Below are 23,552 nucleotides of genomic sequence, written 5' to 3' on the forward strand. Positions count from 1 at the left end.
ATATTTAAAAAATATCTTTTCAGTTACTAATAACACTTTCGATTGTTAAAACTAAGCATATAAAATTAAATACACTTTGCAATTTTTGTTTTACTTTTTGCATATTTTTCCAGATACACAATGCAAGTAGAGTGGTCAGTTTGGTGTTGCTTATGGTCAGTTTCTGGTCAATTGCACTTTCTATTCTCATGCACTAGCTTAGTGATTTTTTTTATAATTTTATTAAAATATTTCTAATTTTTTTTTACATATTTTATTTTAAAGAAACCTAATTTGAGGGACTAAACTGCCTGGCTATGTCCCTTTAAAAAATCAGGGATGCCATCCTAACAGGCCTTTGTCAACGCCATGATATACCCTGCGTGTTTTAAACTGAACTCATGATTAATTTCATTGGGAAGATCTGCTTCAAAATCAGTGGCATCATATGACTCTTCATCAGTACTCAGAAAAACTCCCCTTGACTAGACAGTCTGGCTGCAGTTTAAAGATGGCAACACATTGTAAAGACTCCTTTGGGGTTGTTACAGATATTGTGTAATATATCTGTACATTTTTAAAATGTAATAAAACACCTTCTGAAATTTGCAAAAAGTTACTGTAACCGTGAATTAACCCCATGTTGAATCAATACACTGCCAATTTTAACTTTCTTTAAATACCAAATGTAATTAGAGCACATCACAGAATAGCCACTGAAAAATATTCTAAGAAATTGTTTGATATTGTGATGAAGGCAAAATGCATCCAAGCTTTGTTTCTTTCAATTATCATCCCCTAAAACTTCTTTAATAAAAAGGTTTCTAATGGAAGTACTGCTTCATTGTTCAGTATATCGTGGGGGGTTTTCTTTGTACAGACAGGAATTTCTCATTCATCCACAACTAAAAAGTCCTAACCTCCCCATAAATAATAACTAAGAGCCATATTATGCCACTAATTTACCAGAGTTCTCCACTGGGAACTTCTAATTTAAAATCTATGGGACTACAAGACTCTTAAAATGGGGATGAGCTCTTTGTGCTTTCATTCACTTCCTTATTTTAGGCAGCCTCCTAGCAACCCTCTTCTCCCACTTGAGTTGCATATGATTTGGACTATTGCCACACCCAACCTACAATCAACAAACAAGAGCAACCAACCGTCTGATACTGCAGTGTCAGAGTCGGGATAGTGAAGCTAAGATTATGGCATCCTGCACTTTTTCCTCAGGAATTAAACATGTCTCCTTTGCTACAAGTCTAGCTCCACTAATCCAAGTAGCTAAATGCTTTTTTTTAATTTAGTTTCTTGAAGTTAGCAGGTTTTTTGCACACAGAACTGTCCCTTGGGTACAGTGAATTGGAGCAACCGCTCCAGGCCCCGGTGCGATTGGCTGGTGCAGTTGGTCCCAGAAGTGACGCATCAGTCCTGTAAGTGACGGATTTGTCACTTCTGCCCAAGACCCCTGCACACCCCCGCCCCAGGGACAGACATGTGTGTGCGTGTGCACATGCTTAATTTTTTTTCTCACCTCCAAGCATTGCTACTAAGTGCATCTACCCTTGGCTAAGATATCAGTGAAAGGCTCTTACCAGGGCATAGGTTAATACTGATCGAGATTTCTGGGGAAAGTGTGATATATATGATTCCAGCCAAAATATTTCCTTCCATAGATAGAGTACATTGCCCATAAAGTACTTAAAGGTGGATCTTCTAGAAGGACAGCTTGGGATTCTAGCACTCCTCCCATGTTTCCATTTCCTGTTTGATGATATAATCAGGTGTTGGCACATTCCACTGCGTCAGCAGTTAAGCATCTTTACCTTGCATCATGAAAATTATTCTTTAAATAGGTAGGTAGGTAGGTATATTAGGACTGTATCATGTTCTCCAACTGTACAGATGTGACTGGTACAATATGAAAATTTTGCCTGAGACATTGGATTTGATTGTACTGTTGGCTGCTGATTTCCTGGTTTCCCACTGGGGCCTGAAGGTGGATATTTAAAAAATAAATAAATTAAAAGAGAAGTAACTACTGATGCCTCTTGAGTCATGCCAGTTCAGGAATATAACTGTAGCTGCTGAGCAGCTGTTACCATAATGTATGGTAATCACACACAGTGGGCATGACACGAAAAATGCAGTGGGAGCTGAACAACACAACAGCAGCCATGGAGTAATGCTACTGAGTGAAAACAAAACTGAAAGGGCAGGAACAAAAAGTGGAGAGGAAGAGATGACATTGACTTTTGTGAATCGTGTTGGGGAGTATGCTATGCAGTGCACATGCAGTTCTAATAACAAAAGGAAACCTTGCATTATGAAGTGAGGCATTTGCTTGAATATCCGCACCAAATAATACATATAAATGGAAAAGTACCATACATCTATAAATAAGTTAGTTCATATTTCCTGCACTTGTAAGACTTATTTTAGCCAAGAAGCATTAAAAGTCTTCGTAGTCTGACCTGGAAATTCAGAAGTCTAGCTTACACACCTTTTTTTTTTTCTTTTAATTGAACTGTTATCAGGATAATGGAGCCTTGTATAAAGGGCAATGTGTAGGTTTTTATTTTAGTTTACAAGTAATAACTGTTATGCTTATTACTGGATATATTTGCAACTGAAATAGTATTGGATAAGAAGCTATTTAAGCCATTGTTCCAGATAGTAACTTACGTTTTAGATATGATGGTCTAAATCTTAAAGTTCTAACACCGCTTTTATTCAGTATTTATCTGGGAAACTCCATGTGATGGATTTTATTTGTTTATATGTATTTTGGGATGGGATGGGGGACAAGCACATAAGATTACAAGTTTTTATAATGGGGATGCGGGCATCCAGAACCAAACAGGTATATACATGCATCTCCCTTACTTTTGACAAAGTGTTACCAGATCTAATTTTATACTAGTTCTTTGTTTTAAAAATTTCAGGCACTGTAAAAAGAGCACAGATTCTAAATTTTAAGTAGGGCACATGGTATATATATTTTTAAGCCTTTCCATGCTTTTTTAAGTTGAGAGTGTCCACAAGACTGTGTATCAAATGCAATACCAATTTTTTCTACCTTCTACAAGCCAGTTTGTTTCATCTGGGTTTAGTGTATGTCTTTCGTAAGAGACAAAATGAGGGAGGAGTGGAGTGAGGGAATATACTTCGAGTTAGGATGATGTATGTCTCTTTCTCCATTTCACATTGCATCAGCTATATGTCACCTTGCTTCAAGGCAGAAAGAGCAGATAATGCAGCTGAGTATGTTACATGGATGGCATTACATAGTGCCTGTACGTGAGGAATGTACTTAAATGCTTGGCTGCTTGCAGATTTGTATAATTATCTACTCAGTTGAACACCTTGTGTTGTATTTCTTATTATTCAAAAATGTGTTGAGGGAAAGAGTTTTACTGTATAAAATTTATTTTATTTTCATACCGATCTCTATTTTATTTAAAACCTTGTTCCATCATGAAATCACTTAATCCAAAATAAATCTTCTTACAAATAACTTTGGAAATTAACTTTTCTGTATGCATCTGAAAGTATTTTGGTCTAATTTTTTAAAGAGATTAGTTCTCATATATGAATTGTTCTAAATCCTAGCTAGTAGGTTTAAACTTTTAGAGCATCTCAGTGACACTTTCATCATCTTACGTTAATTGCCCTGTGTTCTGGAAAATGACGTATCTTAAAAGGAACAACATTTCAGCAACACAAAAAGTAAAGACTCTTGCAACACTCTGCCTCAGGTTTTGCAAAAGAACCACATTTGAAACTAAGGCTATGATAAATGAAATTAACAAAGGACAATGCCCTGGAATCTCCTCTTGGAAAGTGACCAGAATTCACTAAATTGTTTCCATGTCTACTCTTCTACGGAGGATCAAAAGCTGCAAAGGTACATTTTATTGACAATGGCTTATGATGTGATAGCATGATATTTTAACAGGCATAAATCTTTGGGAAAATATGCACTTCTCTTCCAGTATTTAAGATCATGATGATTGTTATTCTTAAATCCCCATAATCAATAGATTATTATAGATTATTGGCACTTGAAAAACTGGCTTCCAACATAATAAAAATAAATGGTCTGCTGCTAAAGAATTCAAGCAGTTTTTATAATTTGTTATGCTAGTTCTAGCAAGAAATATTGTCCGTTATTTATTGGAGCCAATTCTATATTTCTGCCATGTCAGAAATAGGTAATAGCCCACTTTCTGTAATGGTTTGATAAGAACATTGCCGTCTTTGTTATGTAACACCTTATATACAATAACTTTTATCATTTAGTGTTAAGATAATTTTCTTACTACCTTGAAATTATTTCTTTTGAAAGAATTCTTGGTATTACAGGGTCTAGGTATTAAAGGAAACCTGAAGAGAGCTAGTCTAAAGGATTAAAGAGAAGTCTGTGTGCCAATGGTGTTGAAATGGTGGGATACTGTCATTTTAGATTCAGTTTTCTGCTGTTGCTCTTGGATTTGTTGACTCATAGGACTGGAAGGGACCTTGAGCGGTCCTCTAGTCCAGTCCACTGTGCTCATGGCAGGACTCAGTATTATAGACCATCCCTGATAGGTGTTTGTTTAACCTGCTCTTAAAAATCTCCAATGATGGAGATTCCACAACCTCCCTAGGGTGGTTAAGCACTGGAATAAATTGCCTGACAGTTAAGAACTTTTTCCTAGTGTCCAACCGAAACCACCCTTGCTGCAATTTAAACCCATTGTTTCTTGTCCTATCCTCAGAGATTAAGAAGAACAATTTTCTCCCTCCTCCTTGTAACGTACTTGAAAATTGTTCTGTCCCCTCTCAGTCTTCTCTTCTTCAGACTAAAACAAACCCAATTTTCTCAACCTTCCCTCATAGGTCATGTTTTCTAGACATTTAATCATTTTTGTTGCTCTTCTCTGGGCTTTCTCCAATTTGTCCACATCTTTCCTGAGATGTGGCGCCCAGAACTGGACATGACACTCCAGTTGAGGCCTAAGCAGCACAGAGTAGAGCAGAAGAATTACTTCTCACATCTTGCTTACAACACTCCTGCTAATACATCCCCAAATGATTTTCGCTTTTTATTTTATTTATTTATTTATTTATTGCAACAGTGTTACACTGTTAACTCATATTTAGCTTGTGGTCCACTATGATCCCGAGATTCCTTTCCGCAGTGCTCCTTCCTAGGCAGTTATCATTCAGACTTATCATGAAAGAGTTTGATCTAAATAAATGATAATTAACTTTCTGTGTTAAAGAATTGATCCCTCTTCCCAATTTCTAGCCAAGATTGAGGCTCGGATAAAGTTCAGTCCAAGGTGATGCTGCCAGGTTGGGTACAACAGCTGGATGAAATACAAAGGTCATATCTGTCTGCTCATCTGAGGAATTTTGTGTACCTTTTGTTACTCTGGTTTACAGTGTGAGGGTCTTGTTGGATCTTCTGTTGTTTCAAGAATGCTTTTTACTATCTGTGTTTGGTGAGGATGTTGTGATATATAAGTTTGCACATGCACCTCACTGCAGTTATCAATAAACGTGTCATCTACAGAATAGATTACTGCAGTGTGCTCTACTTGCAGCCCCAGCAGACAATCACGTAGTGGCTGTGGTGTTGTCACGGACTCACAGGTCGTCCCCGCTCTTGGCCCCGTGCAGTCCGTGGGGGGTGCCCCTTTCACTGCGACAGCCCTTCTCTGGAGTCCACTCTCTCTCGGAGTCAGGCCTCTCCACTTCCTAGAGCCTCACCTCTCTGAGCCTTAGCAGACCTGTTTCTCGCCGTGGGCCCTCTCAGTGAGTCCACTCGCTCTGGACCCCCCGGGCCTCCTCACCCCCCGAAGGGGTTGATGCAACTCTGTTCTCTAGACCAGAGCGACTCTCAGCCAGCGTAAAACAGGAGGGTTTATTGAGGGTTGAACACAGCACAGGAAACTCCCAGGGCCTCAGGCCTGGTCTCCCTCAGCAAAGCACATCCCGGTCTGCATCCAGGTGGGCTGTGCCTGCTCCCTCTCTCCAGCTGGGCCTCCAATATCCCTGGCCCCAAGCCCCACCTCTGTCCATTGTCTTCTCTCCAGGTAAACAGGGTAACAGGGTAATAAACAGGTAGTCAACAGGATGGCCTGGGTCTCCTCTCCTCTCAGCCCTCCTCTGGCTGGAACCGGCTGGTCAGGTCACCGGGGTCTTCTCTCTGCAGCCTATTGTCCTCCCACTGGCCAGAACCAGCTGTGACTCCTGAGCTGGGTATCTGGGTCACCAGGTCATGGGTCACTGGAGTATCCATCCTCCAGGCCATTGGCTGGGGTCCCACATTCCCTCAAGTCCTCTGTAACAACAAACTCCCTCTCTCCTCACCTTGTTAAACCAGTAACACCCGGGGACACTGAGTCCCACTCCCTCTGCATGCAACCCCTTGGAAAACATGGAAAAATCCAGAACACCCTCCCCCCCACTTCGTCACAGGTGTCCTGGTGCAAAATGTAACTGCCCACTTAAGTAGAGTATTTCTCTACTTTAACCTAGGATTTGAGAATAGCTGGGTGCTTCTGACACACCCCAGATGTTTTTGGGAGCTGGGAGAAGTCCCTTGACTAGAACTTATTCCCCCATCTCGACCTTACAGAATCCAAAGGCCAGATTCAGCCCCTGTGATAGTGGAGATGGCCACATTGTAGGGCGTCATCCCAGAGGAAGGCAACTTTAAACTCCAACTGGAGATACATTGAATTAGCACATTTCAGTCAGTCAGGCCCTGGCCCTGCCCAGTATGTGTTGTGCTGGCAAGCCAGCTATGCTACCTTGCACCAAACAAAGCTGGGGGAAGAAGTTAAAAGGAGACTAGAATGTGACATAAGGGTATAAGACTGGTTACAATTGAAAATATTATGATAGTGGGGACATTGTAAGAGACAAACAGATGATAAGATCAGAAGGCCTAGAGGTCAACCATCGACTAGATGGCTGGACATCATACACAGGGGCCTGACCAGGCTGGGCTTAATGGAGGAACAAGACATGGACACGAAGGAATGGAGGGACTGTACTGGTCCCTGGAGTCTGTAAAGATGCTTTTGATAAGCAGAATTTCTATTCAGGCAGTTAGGATAGTACCTGACAATTCAAGACCTCCACCCTAGATTTTATCATAGTATATTATTTTTTTAATGAACTAACCTGATGCATAGATAACAATAAGCATATTTCATGATCCAGCATTATTGTAACCTTCATCCTCCCATTCCTCCTACCCCACCCTCTGTTTATATCTAATTAAAATTATAAAGTCCTTGGCGCAGAGTCCTGTCAATTATATTTTTCTCTAAAGTGCCATGCATGCCTCCATGGCATGATATAAATATTAAATATTACAACAGTACTCCCATATCTCTTGGCTTTTTAAGTGTGTGTTTAGCACTGTTATTTACTTTTTTGGTACCACATTCTATAATAACCTACTGTCTCTTAATTGCATCCATCTTTTAATTTTCATCTTGTGGACCATTTGGTATGTTTGGAATGCTGTTTACTTTTCATACTGTGCAGAGAGCACTCCTAACCAAATGGATCTCTCCATGCCTTGCACATTTCTATTTTGTTTGTCAAAGCTACTTGAAATTATTTATAATGAACTAAGTGCATAGGATGGTGGTAATAGCTCTATGAGAAGAACCTAGTAAAGATTTAAGACTGTAATAGTGAAAAATTTCTATTACTTACAATTCTAAAATCTAGATGGATGGTCCTGAGTGAGTTATGATGTAAAATGTGACTCTGATTCTTAAAATGTACATTCAAACAACCAAGTGATATAACGCATTCTACGTTTTTCAGAAATGGTTCCACCTTACCAAAATCATGCATTTTACTTCTGTTGCCTTATTTGTTAAGTTCTGATATAACAATCATTTATCCCAGAGTAGATGGTTGTCATTTCATTCTATAGTCCCATGCTTTAATTAAAAAATAACATTAGCCAAATAAGTTTCCAATAATAGTCAGCTGCTGAAAATAAACTACAGCAAAAAAATGAAAACTCCATTTATCACTGGAGTTAAAATTTCAGATTACATGAATGTTATTGCTCTTACACCAAAGAGAGAACAAAAATAATTCTGCAAATTCTAGAGAACTGCTTAGATTGCCTCCTCACAAAGGGAACTCAACTTGGCAACCAATCAAATCAGTCACAGACATTTTAGAACTGTTAAAAGATTCCACTGGTTTCAAAAAGCCCTTAGAGCCACTGTATGTCCTCAGAAAAACTCTTGGAAACCAAAATGAAGCTTTTATATCTTCAACTTTTATTTCAGTCTTCCCCAGCAATGAGCTATAAAGCTCTGAATAGTCACCACGTAATTTTTTTTTAATTATTATTCATCTGGGTCTTTCCTATGTGGTTATCTCCTGATGTGACGATTACTAAATGCAAAGTAATAGCTCTCTCACTCTTCGAAATGTGCAGATCCAAGTGCTATTCCAATGAGGTCCTGCAGATTGTTCTGGGCTCACTCATACAAGCACTAGAATAAATTGTCAGAGACCACTGAGTAATTCTTGTGACTATGACTCTTCAGTGACATGGCTTCTTTAGCCTGTAACACAGTGAGAGAACCATAATCTAATACAACTAGTGTTGACATGGTTAGGCCCTGTCCCCACCTGATAGTTATGGGTTGAATGTCTTGTCTGACAAGAAACTGCATTACAACTAGACAAGGAAGAGAATGTTGCAGGCATGTGTTTTCTGTGTTGTATACAATACAGTGACTCCTTGCTTAATGTTGTAGTTATGTTCCTGAAAAATGCAACTTTAAGCGAAACAACATTAAGCAAATCCAATTTCCCCATAAGAATTAATGTAAATGTGGGGGGGTTAGGTTCCAGGGAAATTTTTTTCACTAGACAAAAAACTATATATTATCTAGATATACACACAGTGTACCTGAAACTTGGTTGAGGTGGTGAAGTTAAAGGGTGGAAGAGGGAGGGATATTTCCCAGAGAATGCCTTGCTGCTAAATGATGAACTAGCACTCGGCTGAGCCCTCAAGGGTTAACATATTGTTATTAATGTAGCCTCTCACACAGGGCAGCACGAACACAAGGGAGGGGAGACAGCATAGCAGACAGAGACAGGCACACACCTTTTGTGTGGGAGAGAGAGATGCACACTACCCCTTTAAGTAAGCTGACCCACTCTTAAGTGCATTGTCTTTTTAAGTGGATCAGGAAGTTGAGACAGCAGCTGCTGCCCCAAGCTCTCCTTGTCTCTCTCCGTCCGTTTCCCCTCTCTGCTCGATAAGGAGAAGGGACAAGCGGGGTGCAGGAGCAGGGGGGCAGGGGACACCCTGACATTAGCCCTCCCTCCTGCCCATGCACAGCAAGCAGAAGTCTCTGGAAGCAGCTCCAAAGCAGAGGGCAGGAGCAGCACATAGCAGTGCGGAGAGGGACAGCTGAAATGCCTTGATAGCCTGCTGGGCGGCTGCAGCACAGGGAACTTAGAGGAGAGAGGAGCTGATAGGGGGCTGCCATTCCACCCTGGTTACAAGCCCCCACCAGCTAGCTGCAACGGGCTGCTCTTCCTGCAAGCAGTGGACAAAGCAGGCAGCTGCCAAATGATGTTAGAAGGGAGCATTGCACAACTTTAAATGAGCATGTTCCCTAATTGATCAGCAACGTAACAACGAAACAACATTAACCAGGATGACTTTAAGTGAGGAGTTACTGTATCTCAAGAGATTAATGTGCATTTCTGCAGCCCTGCAACTCCCATAATTGTGCTGTGTGGGTAGGGTGACCAGATAGCAAATGTGAAAAATCAAGACAAGGGTGGGGGGTAATAGGAACCTATATAAGAAAAAGACCCAAAAATCGAGACTGTCCCTATAAAATCAGGACATCTGGTCACCCTATGTGTAGGGGCTATTTCTCTCTTGTCCACAGTTTCAGGAGGCAGTTCAAAGCTGTAGCACAGCGTGTGCGAGCCATGCCCCATTCTCCAGCCTGCTGCAGATCTTTTACCTCTGTGGCATCGGTCAGTGGCACTTGTCTTTGCACCTGATCTTTCCTCCACCTTTTTTTCCCTTTTGAGGACAGTAGGAAGCAGTCTTTTTTTGTTTTCGCCTCTACTCCTTGACCAGGTATTTAGCAGCACATGGCTGAAGTCACCTAGAGTCCCTGCTGCAGCACTTCTCTGCCAAGCTCCTCTGGCCCCTTTCAGGGATGACAGAGCAGCTATAATCCACACACCTTTTGGGTGTGGTGGTCTGTCCCATCTAGTGGCACCAAGACCACTTAGAGAGCAATTAATGAGTCTGCTCCACAGCCTTAGCTAACAGGTAGCTCATGAGGTAAAGGCTCATGTTCTAAGCTCCAGAGGTCCCTGGTTCAATTCTGCCCACCAACAACAGGGGGTCTGTCGGTGTTACACAGGCACACAAGCATTGGGCTAAACTTAAAATATGCTTCATCTGTGGGGCAGCTTTAACAGCCTCTACAGAGGACAAATCATGCCCTGCCTGTTTTCCGCAGCTGACTCTAGTACTGCCCAGGCATGGACCTGTGAGTCAGACAGGTATGTTGGTACTCTTATCCCTCCCAAGAAGCTGCACTCTACCACAGAAAAGCCTGACCAGAATACACAGAGCTTCTCCCTGTTCTGCTCTAAGGATTCAGCCAGCCCTGGGAGTAGATCTTGTGGCAACTCAGGAGCACAAGAATAAAATCCTAGTAGGGCTTCTGGTACCACCACAAGCCCTGAGATGGGTCCTAAGTGCTCTGAAGAGAGAAGCGGGTCTCACAGTCAGTTCCCTTCCTCCCAGTTTGAGTCAGGAATTTCTGACACTCTTCATCCCTCAACCTGGGAGTGTACAGGGGAGAAATTTCTTGAGGTCTCTAGGCCACGTATGAAATAATAATCATTAATAAAAAAGAGTAAGAAAAAGTATAAAAAAAGTAAAAGGTATTTGCTCTCTGACTAAGATACATCCTCCTCTGCCGAGGAAGGAGAGCTATCAGACTCTGATTCTGAGCAGGATACAGACAAAATACAAGAATTTTTCCACCACCATCCTCTAGCAGTTTGAAACCATGGGGAAAAAGTTGTATCCCCAATCCAGCTCCAAGCCTCAGAGCAAATGCCTCCCTTCCAAACCTCTCCTGAGGCAGCAATTCCCCTGCACCCATCTTTGAGGAAGTAATCAGGGAGAAGTGGGAATTTCCTAAAAAGGGTAAACATGTTAATAGATATGTTCTCAGATTCTACAAGCTGCAAAATCCAAAGTATGCTATCAGAGATATGCCTAAGGTTGATGCAGCTGTGGCATTTCTAGAAAAGGATATGGTTATTCCTTCCAAAGGGGATATTTCCCCCATAATGGATAGGAAGGTTGAAGTAACCCTTACACGGGACTTTGTGCTTCCTTAGCCACCCTCAGAGCATCTCTGGCAGCCAAGTGCTTTGTTCAAGCCACATGACTGGAGGACCTTAAAGCCCTCAGGGGCAGAGACTAACCCAGTTTTAAGCCTATACATAAGAAAACCTCCTTATCGTCAGCATTTGTGGCTGATGCTTCAATGGATGCTATGAGGTTTTTTTGCCAGGGCCATAGACTGTAGATCACTAGCCAGGAGACACACATGACTTTGTCCATGGAACGTAGATACTCACTCCAAACAAGTCCTGTGCTCCTCTAAATTAACAAGATCTCTCCTCTTTGGAAAAAAATTGGACAAGATAGTGGCTGAACATAGCCCAAACATAGTGCCCAAACATAAACTGTGTCTCCCCTCTCCACTTAATGCTTTTGTCATAAACAGATAGCTAAGGGTTAATGTCTCTTACACCTGGAAAGAAGTAACCTGAAACACCTGACCAGAGGACCAATCAGGAAACCAGACTTTTTCAAATCTGGGTGGAGGGAAGTTTGTGTCTGAGTTCTTTGTCTTCTGCCTGTACTCCCTCTCAGCTATGGGAAGGATTTTTCTATCTCCTGCCTTTCTAATCTTCTGTTTCCCAGTTGTAAGTACAAAAGATCAGATAGTGATTTATATGTTTTTTTTTTGTATTTACATGTGTGTAGTTGCTGGAATGTGTTAAATTGTATTCTTTTTGAATAAGGCTGTTTATTCTTATTTCTTTTAAGAAATTGACCCTGTATTTGTCACCTTAATACAGAGAGACCATTTTTATGTATTTTTTTTCTTTTTACATAAAGCTTTCTCTTTAAGACCTGTTGGAGTTTTTCTTTAGTGGGGAAATCCAGGGAATTGAGTCTGTGCTCACCAGGGAATTGGTGGGAGGAAGAAGTCAGGGGGAAATCTGTATGTGTTAGATTTACTAGCCTGACTTTGCATTCCCTCTGGGTGAGGGGGGAAGAGAGATTAGCTCTCGGTACTTCTGTTTTCCAAGGCTGGAAACGGAGAGGGTGAAATCCCTCTGTTTAGATTCTCGGAGCTTGCTTCTGTGTATCTCTCCAGGAACACCTGGAGTGGGGAAGGGAAAAGGTTTATTTCCCTTTGTTGTGAGACTCAAGGGATTTGGGTCTTGGGGTCCCCAGGGAAGGTTTGGGGGGACCAGAGTGCCCCAAAACACTCTAATTTTTTGGGTGGTGGCAGCTTTACCAGTCCAAGCTGCTAACTAAGCTTGGAGGTTTTCATGCTAACCCCCATATTTTGGACGCTAAGGTCCAAATCTGGGACTAGGTTATGACAGCTTTAAAAAGGGATTACAAAGCCATTGTCAGACAGACACACTCGCAGAAGTTCCAAAGGAAAGATGAAAAGATATATCAAGGGAAAACTTTGGAATTGAGGAGTGAAAACCTAGAGATACTCCTGCATCATCCAAGGGCTCATTATGACAATGGGTGAATGTGTCTCTGCCGAGTCTGCCCAGATCTGAGCTTGGGAGCCATAATTTCCCACTTTCCAGATGACTGGTTTGCTTCTACCACAGACAGTGAGGGATAATGTATCAGGGCTACTCCCATGAGGTAAGGGCTCCACCTCATCCCTTCTTCATCCAGTCTCCCATCACCAGCAACCCTGCCATGTGCAAACTTGTCCAGAACAAGTTCTCCCATCTCCTGGACAGAGAAGTGATAGGCGTTCCCGCAGCATATTGTTTGTAGGGTTTTACTCCATCTTCGTAATTGTTTAGAGGTGCACCAGAGCAGTCAGGGTCATCCTTGACCTCAAAAGACTCACTAAATGGATGAAGAAAACAAAGTTACAGCTGGAGAACCTAGCTTTGATAGTGACGTCCCTGTCTTAAGGGGACTTCCTAATCTCAGTGGATGTTGCAGATGTGTACCTCCACAATCCAGTGCACTCCTGCTACTGCAGGTTTCTGAAATTTGCTTACAACATAGATTACTACCGGCACTGAACACTGCCGTTCAGTCTCTCGTTAGCCCACTGGGTATTTACAAACATGCTGGTAGTGACCATAGCCAGACTCGGATCCCAGGTATTCACCTGTATCCCTTTCTGGGTGACTTCCTAATCAGAATCCTATGCCAGACAACAGCGCCCAGTGCCACGATCCAGACTCTGAATCTTCTACAAGTGCACCGATTCATGATAACACTAAGGAAAGTTCCTTGATTTCCTCAACAAGGATTATTCACCTGGATGTAGAGATAGACACATCAGTAGCACAGATCTATCCATCACTTGACACATTCCAGAAGATTCGGGATCTGATATTCATGCTAGTTAAGTGCAGGAGCCCAACCATAGCTTAGTGCCTTCAACTACTGGGCCTTCTGGTCTTATGCACAGAGGTCACCCCATGGGTGAGATCAGACCTCCACTGCCTCCAAGCTTTGCTTCTGAAAGTATAGGACCATTCCCTGGAGCACATTCAAGATCAGGTACTGATCCCGAACCAGGTCAGTGACTCCCTGAGACAGTGGACAGTCCTGGGCAGCATCCACAGGGATCTCTCCATAAACCTTCTAGACCTTCAGGTTCTCACCATCAATACCAGTCTTGAGGGATGGAGAGCACCTCTGGGACCCAGAGGGTGCAGGGTATCTGGACCCCTGGGGGAAAGGAACCACAAGTATTCAGAGCAGTCAAACTAGCTCTTCTGAGATTCTAGAGCCATGTGCAAGTGCCACATTGTGGTCCAGTCAGTCAATATGGCAGCAGTTGCACATACAAACCTGAATACTGCCTGCAGTTCTGGTCTCCCCATCTCAAAAAAGATATTAGAATTGGAAAAGATACAACGAAGGACAACAAAAATAAGGGTATAAAATAGCTTCCATATGAGGAGAGGTTAAAAAGACTGGACTGTTTGTTTATTTTAGAAAAGAGATGACCATGGATATGATAAAGGTCTGTAAAATCACCCCTTCACATAAACACAAGAACTAGGGGTTACCCAATGAAATTAATAGAAGGCAGATTTAAAGCAAACATAAGGAAGTGCTTCTTCACACAACACACAGTCAACCTATGGAACTCACTGCTGGGGATGTTGTGAAGGCCAAAAGTATATTTGGGTTAAAAAATTTTTTTTAGGGAGGATAAGTCCGTCAATGGCTATTAGCCAAGATGGTCAGGAATGCAACCTCATGCTCTGAGTGTCCCTAAACTACTGACTGCCAGATGCCTTGAGTGGATGATAGGGGATGGATCACACTATAATTGCCCTGTTATGTTCATTCCCTCTGAAGCACCTGGCACTGGCCACTGTTGGAAGACAGGATACTGGGCTAGATGGACCATTGATCTAACTCAGTATGGCCAGTCTTATGTCCTTAACCAAGGAAGGACAAGGAAAGTATGTCTATGTGCAGAAGCAATGGAGAAAACTGAGTGGGCAAAAATGACTCTTCCTTTCTTAAAGGTGATCCACTTCAAGGGGGAGCTGAACCCAAAGGCAGACTGGCTCAATCATTGCAATATCAACAACTCAGAATGGTGCCTAAACCACAGACACTGTCTTCCTTCAGTAGAGCTGTTTGCCAATTGCAAGAATGCAAAACAACCAAAATACTTCATCAGACCTTGCAGACCCCAAGTCTGTGGGCACAGATGCCGTCACACAGATAGCCTCAAAGCTTGCTATATTCCTTCCTGCACTTACCTGTCATAAAGAAAGTAATCAAAAAGTTAAGGTGAGAAGAAGCAAGGGTGATAGTGCTAACTCTGCACTGGCCAAGGAGACCCTGGTTCTCTGATATCATAGAACTCAAAGCTGAAACCACCACTGCAGCTACTGTGAGGCCAGACGTCCATTTGCCTATCTGGACCTGGACCGTTCATCTATCTGGACCCAGACCATTTTCATCTGGCAGCCTGACTGTTGGAAGGGAAGTGTTAGCTGTGCTTGGCCTATCTTCCAACATGATAGGGATTCTGCTGTCTTCTAAGAGAGCTTCCATACTAAAAGCCTGTTATTTCATCTAGACCAAATTCAGTGCTTGATGTCAAGAGCACAGACTAAATCCAGTTACTCTAGACTTCCTTCAAGGAGGAGTAATTAAAAGACATCAGCCAAGCACCATAGCACACTAGGTATCAGCCTTTAGTAGCATACTGTTTTGCAGGATCCTAGGACTCCCTGGTCAAGAACCCTGAACTGTCCAGGTTTCTCAGAGCGGACAGACTGGCCAGACCAGCAGTCAGACCAAGCTTCCATAAGTGGGACCTACCACTGGTGCTGAAAGCTCTAACCACCCATCCCTTTGAACTTCTAACATCTGTATTACCTTTTTACCTCTCCATCAAAATCTGGTTTGGTCGTCATCACATCCACCAGACGAGTTTCAGAACTAGATGCCTTATCTATGCAGGAACCTTACTGCACATTCCATGATGACAAGGTGTTGCTAAGATCTCCAGTAATGTTGTTGCCTAAAGTAAATTATCCTTTCCATGCCTCGCAGGAGATTTTCCTCTCTTCATTCTGTCCAAAGCCACAGCAACCAACTGAGAAGCTATGGCACACCTTGAATGTCAGATGAGCACTAAAGATTTATATCAAGCACACAGAATCCATAGGGAGTTTGTTTCCTTTCACTCAAGGTGTCAGGGCCTTAAAGTAACCCAAGTTAACCCTGGCCAGATGGATCGGACTGTGTCCTTGAGTTCCAGAAGGCATCCAGTGTGGCTGTTCCAGAAGGAATCAAGGTGCATTTCACAAAATCCCATGGCAACCTCAGGGGCCGAAAGAGCATCACTGCAGAGCAGCAACCTGGACATCAATTAACACCTTAATCAGATGCTATTAAGTGGATTTTTTGTCTTCCTGAGGCCTGCTTTGGCAGGAGGGTACTGCAGGTGGTGGTCCAGTAATAACCTTGCCATCTGAGCAGTCCTGAAGGGTTTATTTTCTTTGTTTGTTCTCTTATCCCTCCCCATTACTGTCTACTGCTTGTTACTTCCCACATGTAGCAGAATTGTGGAAGGTGTTAGGTTGCAGAATGAAAAATTTCTTACCCAATAATTTCCTTTCTGCTATCAGCATCTTCCACAGTTCTACCCACCCTGGAGAGCTCTCCAACTATTTGGATAGTTACCATATAAACAAGGACTTGCTGTACGTAGTTACTTGGTTAGCATTGGAATTATTGTTACTAATTATTTTCTATCAATTTTTACACAGCTTTGGCATTCATCATCTGGCAGCAGGCTGGAGAAGGGGGTGTGGCTAGCACAGACTGTGATACAGCTTTGAATTGCCTCTGGAATCTGAAACAGGAGGGGAATAGTCCATATGCTGCAGAATTCTGGGAGACACTGCTTGCAGAAAGGAAATGATCAGGTAAGAACATTTCCAGTCCACAATACTGAATGATTTTGCCTAGACTTGACCTTCCATAATTCAAAAGATATGACCTTCAACTGGTGTGCTATGCACTTTTTGGCATCCTCTAGTGGTCTTCACCTAATATTTCCTCCATAACATTGTCATTTTTTATTCTTTCCAAGTTCTAGGACTCCAAAGCTACCATTTGTGTACATATTGTTAAACCTAATTCAATGTTAAGATTAAAAATGATTAACTCACAAGGGAATATATGATACATATGCATGAAGTAAATATCAATCATCAATTTCACGCTTTATCCTCTTACAGGCTTCATCAATCTCCTCTTGTCCAGTAAGAAAGAATAGAAGATCTTCCTCTTCTTCACACATGTGAATCTGTATTACTGTTCGAATAGCCGCCTCAGGGTAATCCCTCTGTATGGGAAGAGTACTTTAGTAGATCTAGTACAGGGGTTGTAACCTTTCAGAAGTGGTGTGTTGAGTCTTCATTTATTCACTCTAATTTAAGGTTTTGCGTGCCTGTAATACATTTTAACATTTTTAGAAGGTCTCTTTCTATAAGTACATAATATATAACTAAACTATTGTTGTATGTAAAGTAAATAAGGTTTTTTAAATGTTTAAGAAGCTTCATTTAAAATTAAATTAAAATGCGGATCTTTTCAGTTTAGTGTGATCCTTGCCCTTGCTTTTCCTTGCTGAGTTTTCCAATGTCTGGCACATATTTGGATACTTTAAGCTGCACACAGGCTTCTGAGTGATCAGTTGTTAACTGGCTCTGAGAGGGACAGAGGACAGATGTTATGTGTGAAAAAAAACTGTTCACACAGGTATGTGGATCCAATGTTGAAAGCATTGCAAACACAATTTTCTTCAAACAGTTAAATTTCACTGGCAGGGACATCCAGCAGGTCAGAATAGAGGCCCCATGATCTCTCTTGGCAACTTCAAGTGCACTCCACAGATCTCCAAACTTTGATGCCCAAATTTCTGAGCTTTTTAACTGAATGAGCTGCATTTCAAAATCTTCAACACCCAGCTACTGAAATACAGACAAATCCAAGTCACTTTCATTGAACTTTTCAGGTTTAATTAGAAAAGAAAGCATAGGGCCAAATCGCTGGAAATCTTGAAATCTGTCAGAATATTCTGATTCCAGTTCTTGCATGTACATTCTAATCTCAACGTCAAACACAGTGCAGTGTTCCACGTGGTGTGATAGTAATGTAAGCAGCAAATCAGGACTTAAAAATATCCCAGCACAGTGGCACTGGAACAATTTTTGAGGTGGGGGTGCTGAGGTGTGCCCCCTCTTGCCACTGTCTGCGCCCCTCACTGCCCCAGGCTGGGGCCAGTGGGCCACAGCTGGGAGCGGCTGCAGAGCCCCAAGTTGGTGGCCGGGACCCCAGGCCAGCACCAGAGTCCCCCAGACTGGTGGCCCGGACCCGGGGCCAGCAGCTGGCAGAGTGGGGCCGGCGGCCGGAACCCCAGTTGGCAGGGAGCCAGTGGCTAGTACCATAAGCCGGCAGCGTTATCCCCGGGACTGGTGGCTGGGACCCAGGGCTGGCAGCCGGCTGAGCGGGGCCGGCAGCTGGAACCCAAGCTGGCAGGGGGCTGGCGGCCGGTACCCCAGGCCAGCAGCGGAGCCCCCAGGACCAATGACCAGGACCTGGGCAGTGTGAGTGACACTGAAAATCAGCTCGCCTGCCACCTTTGGCACGCATGCCACAGGTTGCCTACCCCAATCTAGTACTATACACATAGCAAGTATGGTGGGGAGGAGTTACCAGTTCTTCTGCCTTATCTCCAGAAGCTTTGGGAATGTGGCCCTCAGCTATTGCATTTGCACACGTGTAACCAATAAAAAAGGTAAATAAGTAAAAGGAAAGAATGTATAGCAGTCACTGTCTTCAACTTCCCTCCACGAGAGTAGGGAAATAAAGTGGTGGATAAAGTTTTAAAAGACTTTGCACCCAATCAACAGGCACTAAGTCAACGAAGCTACAGCAATATACAGTAATTCGGGGTACTGCCCTTCAGTCTTAAATTCCTTAAAAAACAATTCCAGTTTTTAAAGTGGCTCATTTCTTCTCTGAGGGTGTAAATGGAGAGGCTCATGATGTAGTGTTATCTTTCTTGGGATAGTCTCCCCAGCCAGCAAACTGCAGGTTAATAAAGCTACATTTGCAGCTAGTTTTTTATTGATTTTTCTGTTTCCTGATTAGTTACTGAGCGGGTTTGATATTTCCCTGAAGGTGTAGGGCCAATGTCAGAGATGACATGACATGACAATGTAAATCTCAGTGAGTTGGTATGACGGCACGTGGGAGCTATCTGTGGTGGGGGCAAAACTGGGGTGGGGACATAGAAATGTGGTGAAGGAAGGGTGGAAGAAAGAGGATCCACCGGGAAGATTTAAGATCGGGCAAGTCCCCTCCCTCCACAAAGCTGCTGGTGGTTTTTCCAGTCCTAGCCCCGCCTTTCCTCCCACTCAGCCCTAGTTACACCATGGTCCTGTGTCCTAGCAAAGACTGTTGTGACACCAGCGGCAGCATCACCTCTGGCTCTGGCCCCTAGTGAGCAGTGGGTCAGCTTGCCTGGGCCCAGTAACTCCCAGCCAGGGAGGCAGAGCTGATTCGAAACTGTTGCACTGCCGGTGCTGCAATGGCCCTTTGGCCTAGTGTGCTCCGACCTCTCTCCCGTGCCCCCATTTCCCCATCCTCCCTCTGTCCCCCGCCCTTGCCCCTAGGGCTTCCCGTCGCGTGTCTCCGAAAGTGAGGGGCTGCCGGTGTCCTTCCCCATGCGAGGGAGTTCCTGTCAATCAGTGAGGGAAGGCCCCGCCCACAGCCGGCGCGGATTGGCTCTATGCTAGGTCGGAGGGCGGGGCTGTGGGGCCGGCGCCGTTGCAGCCGCAGCTGCCGGGTTGCGCTTTTCAAACGCCAACTGTGGGGGCTGCGGTCGAGGCGCCGGGCAGAGCTGAGCGCGAGGGCGGCGCCGTCCGTTTGTGGGGACGCGTGAGGCGCGGGGAGCTTCGCGGTAAGTGCCCGGGAGACCCTGGCCACTGCGAGGGTGGGACGCGCCTCCGTGCTGCCCCCGGCCGGGGTATCCCCCCGAGAGCCACCGGCGAAGGTGGCACCTTCCTCCTGCGGCTGGGGGAGCCCCCGCCGGGTAAGGAACAGCCGGAGCGTCGCTAAGCCTGGGGCGAGTGGCGCCCCGCCCTGTCACCCTGCCGGGGGGTGGCACCCGCCCCAGCAACCGGCGGCACAACGCTCGCCGCGCTGGGGGGCTGGGAGTCTCGCCGCAGGCTCCGTGACCGGCAGGGGGGCTCCTTAGCCGAGGGCAGCCGGGCGGGCCGTTCTCCTGCGCGCGCTGCCCCCTCAGTGCCCACCTGCGTGCGACGTGCCCCGGGCCCGCAGCGGGCTCGGAGAGGCGGCCCGAAGGAAGAATCTCCCTGGGGCCGAGCTCCGGGCTTGGTGTCTCTCCTGCTAGGCCGTTGTCCAGGCTGGGGAGTGCTGAGCCGCTGGCGGCTTCAGACCTAGGTAAGAGGAGGGGCGGTCAGGGGTTAAGCACTCTTAATGTTCGGTATTTGAGAGAGGTTGCCCAGAGTAACTTCCTGTCTGCGTGTTCCATTCTGTGCATCCGAAGGAGTGAGCTGTAGCCCAGAAAGCTTATGCTGAAATAAATGTGTTAGTCTCTAAGGTGCCACAAGTTCTCCTGTTCTTTTTGTGAAAATTGGAGGAGTTCTTGTATCCTTAGTTCCGTCCTTTCCAGCCAGGAATACTCCTGTGTGTTTAACTTCGTTACTGGCACGTGAAGTGGGCAGCACAGACAGACCTAAAATAAAGGGTAAAACAAAACTTAGCAGAGGATGGAGCTTGGTGTGAGGCAGGGTTAATGGCTTTACCATCTGTGAAGCTTTCTGTAACCGAAATTCCCTAGTCCTCCACCGCAGCAAGAGAAGCCCTTGCCTGTGTGAGTTCTGGACATCATTTTAAGGCTATGGGCGTTGTGGGTCAGACTTCTTACTCCCTTGAGAATGCACTCCGACACCCTCTTCTAATTCTAGACATACCATTTCATATGCTGTCCTGATGTAGTTCACAAATGCCTGGGTTCTTCTCTGCTGAAACTGCAGCTTCTTAGCTCTGGATATAGCTTTTTTTTTTTTGCCTTTTTTTTTAACTCCTTTCATTAGTTTTAGTTGGATAAATGACACTTTATTGTTTTTTCTCAGTTTTTTTACCTGTGCCCACAACTCATGCTTGAAATATGTCTAATACTGTAGCAAAAAAAAAATGAAATGCTTGAACCTTTGTTTTCTAATGTTTTGTTACTCAGTTTTTCTTTTTGAAGACATTAAATATATATGAATTAGAAATTTTCGTTACGTAACTGCCTTTGTTTTCATTGGAATTTAAAAAAGTAGGGAACCTGATGCTGTGAACACATTGCATATTTATCCTGCCTTGAGTGCAGAGGACTGGACAAGATGACCTATTGAGGTCCTACACTTCCATGACATTTGTGATTGCACACACCTACACATGCAGATTTGGGCCATCGTGTGGCATCTGTTTTCTTGTACCAATATCATGTGATGATATTTGGCATTATTCTGTGGCTTCCTTTTTAAATTTAGTTTGTGTTTGCCCACTGGCTCTTCAGGAGCAGAGCACAATATGTTTTTAGTCTTACATAAACAATGGTGTGCTTTTTTCCCCTTCATATTCTCAAGTAACTGTTATTTTTGGAAAAGCTGCATTTGTTATCTGGCCATAACAGTGTAAAAGGAATGCCAAAGTTGGCACAATTTAACTTTTTAAAAAGTATTTAATCCTAAATATATTCACAAAACTATAGATATGTCTCTACAGTCTATAAAATTCTAGTGAAAAAATTCACACTGCAAGTTTGAAACCAAACCAATGTAGTACTAAGCACCTAAAAGTGAAACTACGGTTTGCTCCATTTGGTCTATTAAAGTTAAACCCAGTATAAGTTAGTGACAAATTGGATTCTCAATATTATTTCTTTTTCATAATCTAAGTTGCTATTACTAAAATGGGTAAATAAAGACTTGTTTATAACATAACACTTTTGAAGTTGTCTTTTAATATGTTGTGTTTGGCCTAAATTGTGTTCCCTTTATATTTTAATTAAAAAATGTGTCAACTTTTAAACCATGACACAGACTTCTTTGAAGAGTCCACAAGTTAGATTTAACTAGTGTTATTTCTTATAGCCAATAAATATGAATCAAAGTACACCTCTACCTCGATATAACGCTGTCCTCAGGAGCCAAAAAAACTTACCGTGTTATAGGTGAAACTGCGTTATATCGAACTTGTTTTGATCCACTGGAGTGCGCAGTCCCGGAGCACTGCTCTACCATGTTATATCCGAATTCATGTTATATCATAGTCGTGTTATATCAGGGTAGAGGTATAGTTCCATTATGAATGTATAATTTCAGAGAACTGGTGATTTCACACTATTGGTGTGAATGTGTTAGATATGAACGATAACTAGTTTGAAGGAGATGAAGATACGATATTTCTTTTGTTTTTTCCCTTCTCCATCCCGAAATTGGAAGATAAACTGCTGACACTGAAGTTGTTTAATCATCTATTCATAGAAATGTAAGGCTGGAAGGGACCTACAGAGGTTATCTAGTCCAGCCCTCCTCATTGAAGCAGAACCAAATGTGCTGAGATCATCCCTGATAGGTGTTTGTCTAATATGTTCTTAAAAACTCCCAGTGATGGGGATTCCACAACCTCATTTAGTTACCTATTCCAGTACTAAGCTATCCTGATAGTTAGTTAAAAAAAGTTTCCTCATATGTAACCTAAATCTTCCTTGCTGTAGATTAAGCCCATTGCTTTTTTATTACCTTTAGTGGACACTGAGAACAGCTGACTGTCCTTTTTATAACAGCCCTTAACACACTTTAAGACTGGCAGGCTACCCGCTCAGTCTTTTATCAAGACTAAAACATTCCCAATTTTTTTTAACCTTTCCTCATAGGTCAGGTTTTCTAAAGTTTTTATCTCTTTGTTGCTCTCCTCTGGACTCTCTCCAGTCTGTTCACATCTTTCTTAAAGTGTGGTGCCCATAACAAGACACAGTATTCAAGCTGAGGCCTCTACAGTACTGAACAGAGCAGGACAATTACCTTCTGTGCTTTACACATGACACTTCAGTTAATACACCCCAGGATGTTAGTTCTTCTTTTTCTTTTTTTTGCAGCTGCATCATTATTGGCTCACATTCAGTTTGTGAGCCATTATTACCCTAATTGTTTTTAGCAATACTACCACCTAGCCAGTTACTCTCAATTTTGTAGCGATGCATTTGATTTTTTTCCTTTCTAAGTGTAGCACTTTGCACATATCTGCATTGAATTTCATCGTGTAGATTGCAGAATAATTCTCCAGTTTGTCAAGGTCATTTTGATTTCTAATCCTTTTTATCAAAGTGCTTGCAACTCTTCCCAGACACACTTTTTTTTTTTTTTTTTTAAGCATATTCTCCACCCCATTATCTGAGTCCTAATGAAAATATCAAATGGTGTACTGGACTCAAGGCAGACCCCTTCAAGACACCACTGGATACTACTGAACTTTAAAAAATAGTTCTATAAATTTCTATTGATTTACATTTTTAACTGTTCAAAATCATGTTTTAACTTTACTTGTTTTTTTGTTTGTTTTGCTATTGTCCTTAAGTAACTCTGTTCTGTTCAGATCTTTCATACAGTATGGTAAGCGTGATGCAAGATCA

General features: G+C 43.1%; 1 protein-coding gene and 1 long non-coding RNA gene across 2 annotated transcripts in view; one reads left to right on the forward strand and one right to left on the reverse strand.

Annotated features, from left to right (window-relative positions):
* Positions 1–14,264: 14,264 nt before the first annotated feature.
* Positions 14,265–20,387, reverse strand: LOC127058985 (uncharacterized). The gene is made up of 2 exons (XR_007776519.1): positions 20,158–20,387; positions 14,265–17,811 (listed from the first exon to the last, which is right to left on the reverse strand). It is a non-coding gene; the product is annotated as an uncharacterized LOC127058985 (long non-coding RNA).
* STK17B (serine/threonine kinase 17b) overlaps positions 19,675–23,552 on the forward strand; it is a 31,870-nt gene continuing 27,992 nt past the window's right edge. The window contains exon 1 of the mRNA XM_050969529.1: positions 19,675–19,805. The gene's annotated coding sequence lies outside the window, so the exon portion shown is untranslated. The remainder of the gene's footprint in view (positions 19,806–23,552) is intronic.

Source organism: Gopherus flavomarginatus, chromosome 10, assembly GCF_025201925.1.
Source record: "Gopherus flavomarginatus isolate rGopFla2 chromosome 10, rGopFla2.mat.asm, whole genome shotgun sequence".
In the NCBI taxonomy this organism is placed as follows: Eukaryota; Metazoa; Chordata; order Testudines; family Testudinidae; genus Gopherus; species Gopherus flavomarginatus.